At 43.1% G+C, this 3326-nt stretch overlaps 1 pseudogene; it reads right to left on the reverse strand.

Annotated features, from left to right (window-relative positions):
* Positions 1-545: 545 nt before the first annotated feature.
* On the reverse strand, positions 546-1014 carry LOC112868332 (small ribosomal subunit protein eS27-like pseudogene; annotated as a pseudogene).
* Between the last annotated feature and the right edge of the window lie 2312 nt (positions 1015-3326).

Below are 3326 nucleotides of genomic sequence, written 5' to 3' on the forward strand. Positions count from 1 at the left end.
GTGTGTAGTCTTAGTCTAGTGTGAATTGCCATGGGCCACCCTCTCATGGATCCAGAATCCACAACATCTGCTTGTTCTGGGGTAAAGGACATTTTAGTTCCTGTGTTTAGTTGACAAGCATGGTTTGCCCATGCTTCGTTTATGTTTCTCCTTGTCAGGTTAGGAGGTGTTCTGATGAACATCTATGTGGGTAACAAAAAGCATATTAAGAGCAAATTGATCTTTATCCAAATGTTTTGTTTCTACAATGGGGCTTATTTTATATACTAGTTTGAGGCTTGCCAGTGGCCTGACCAAATAGCCAGGCTGTTAGCACAGCCCATAAATCAATGAAATATAGTAGGACTCTTTCACTGAAGAGGACTAGAGAGCCATCCATACTGCATGAGGCTCTTCCCATTGTGCTGAACATTCCTTCTGCACTTGCTAAGGGACAAAGTCTTTCAGGTTGGAAGTCAGGTGCACTGTCTTCTAGCCAGATAGAAGCTAACTGTAAAGGACCATCAGTGAACTAAGTCCATGCAGTTCTGAGAGGTTGGTTTTTTTTCCCCCATAATCAAAACTTTATTGAAAAACTGACACCAAAATAGGAGATGACTATTGTATACCTTACAAAATTAAACGTAATTACATTATCTTGGTGGATTAACTGGAATTATTGAACTGATAAGGCTTTCTGCAATATAACACAAATTCAAGAAGTTGTGTGATCATTAGTGTTGCTTTCTTCTAAATGAACACCCTTCTGTGAGTCTGGCCTTTCCTTCTGTTGGTTGTCACAACACTGTTGAACAGCCTACACAAAGAACCACCATCTGAGCATGGCTTAAAACCGTGGTAATCTTGTAGCAACCTGGGCATTTTACATCCATAAAATAGGAATTTGAGCTTTGAACTAGCCGTTTCTTTTTATGTTTTTTCTTTTCTTCTTCCAAGGACGGGTGGAGTAAATCTCTAGCCAAAGTCATGTTGATCCTTTTGCCACCCCAGCCAGTCCCGATCTCTAAGGCGACACCCCTCCTTTATAGAGGGTCTTTATATCTGGGCCAGTGGCTCCTCTACCAATATGCCTGGTGGGCAGAGGGGGATTCTTGAGACCATTCTATGTAGTTGTGAGGCCCCAAGTGGCCCCAAGTGGTTTTGTCCACATATGTATATACAATTTCTACTTTACTACGGATGATCCTGAGCCACCCATACCCAGCAGTTTGAGACCTCTGCTCAGACTCACAACATGACTTGGATTTCTGGTCTTAAGATTATTTCACAGATGTGGATCATATACTTAGTATCCACCAATATCCAACAACAGGCCAACAATTATCTCTCAAAGGGTGTGTAATTTTCGGCCAAATCAAGGAGCTCATGGGTCCAAAAGCCCAACAAGAGCTTATGACTTGTAGCAGTGTCCTTTTGACATAGGCTCCAATTCACAAGTGGGGAGGTTGCTGAGATCTGTAACTCAAATGGAATATGTGGTTCTGTGTGGCCCAGATTACACCTGAGAATTTCAGTGGGGTACTAGGACTTTGTATTTATCTGAGTTAATAGCCTAACTGTGTTGCCCCATGAAGGTCAACAGGATGTTCAGTCCTTGCTGTGTGGTGTCCTTGTTTGGGCCCACCAGGAAGAGGCATTAAGAAAGCCTCCAGGCGCAGGGTTTTTTCCAAATCATGGCCTACCAGTTGATGGTAGATAGCTGGGGAGTTTAGGTGGCCTTGTGCAATGACATTAAAGATATGTTGTAACTCATCTCACATGAAGGAAAAATAATCCTGATAATCAGATGGAAGGATGCTGAAAAAGGCATTTGCAATGTCAACTGTCACATACTAAATTCCCTCAGCCTAGTCAGTAGCCTCTGTAGCAGTCACTATGTCAGGTATCATCAGTGTAAGGGCAGTGCTATGGCATTGAGTCACCTATAATCAATGGTAAGTTTCCAGGCATCCCAAGTTTTACACAAAGACAGAGTATTGAATGAAGAGTCTCACAGAGCACTTTGGCTTCCTTAAGCTCAGGCAGCCAATATTGTTTTGGGGAGACAAGAGCACTAAGTGCTGGTAGTTGGGCAGATTCATGGTCTTCTACATGCCCCAGTAAGATAGATTGCTCTAACAGTAGCAGTTCCTATCCGGATAGAGGGTGAAGATGATTGGGGATACACAGGGACAATACATCAATACCATTAATGTATTTAGTAGTGAAGGTGTAACAATGGAGGTTGGTATGGGATCAAAAGGACCATCCATAGTTGGGCTTGGACCGAGGTCCTGATGGTAGTGGCCTCAGTTCCAAATCCAGAGCACATTATCTGTTTGGTGATGTCAGGGGTTGGGAGACCATAGTCACCAGTGCATCAGTATCTAAAAGACCCCTGAAGTGAAATTCTTGCCCATTTTCTCATCAAACTAACCTTGCATATGGCCTCTAGTATCCCCTGAGGACAGAGAGACTTCATCTAAGCCCTAATCTTGTTTACTTTTGAAAATGGAGAGGTTTGGGTAAAAGCTTCTGGGACTCTATGATTCACCTAGGTCATCAGGAGGGATAGAATAGTCTGTATTTGTCATAGATTGGTCAGCATGAGATCCTCATGGTCTGTCAAGCCCCCTATGGCTTGCTGCCTGCTCATAAGTTCCTTGGTGCCTATCCACCAATTTCTTCTTTTGAGACCTAGTTATTGAGTAACCCAACTCAGAGATCTCTTAGGGAAGACCCTCACCTGATTGTCCAGATCATTTTTGCCTTTCTTTCTGTTGATCAAGTTGTGCTATTTTGGTAGTAGCTGCTTTTTCCATGCCTGAGAATTTGTCAGTTATGATCTGAATTGTGTCTCAGATCAATTCACCTGACCTCATGAGGAGGTTTAATTGGGTTTGGAAACCAGCAGGAGAGGCACTAACAAACCCAGAATTCTGAGTATGGTTAACAGTGTTGTCATCTGCTATTCAAAATTCCTCATTGTACATCCAAGGAACCATCAGGATAGGAACCACTGCTTGGGTTTGGAGTGAGGCATGGGCCTCCAGCTGCCACAGCAGCTGCCACAGATGTTGGGCAGGGATCTCCTCTGACACTGCCACTATGGCAAATAAGCTGTCACTGCTGGTGTGTGAATTGGGCTATGTCCCTGCTAGTTTTCTGGTTGGCTGCTCCTTTCTCAGACCTTTGGCCAAACAGAGCAGGTTTTTCTTTTTGCTGTTGTTGTTTCTCTTTATTTTGTTCTATATAAAAAATGTTCATTGATGGTTCTATATTTGTAGCCCTGTCCAGTTCTCAGTCTGGCATATATGGGAGATAAAAGAAAACTTACGGGATAAAGC

The sequence above is a fragment of the Puma concolor genome, chromosome C1 (genome assembly GCF_028749965.1).
Source record: "Puma concolor isolate L17-30 chromosome C1, mPumCon1.1.hap2, whole genome shotgun sequence".
Lineage (NCBI taxonomy): Eukaryota > Metazoa > Chordata > Mammalia > Carnivora > Felidae > Puma > Puma concolor.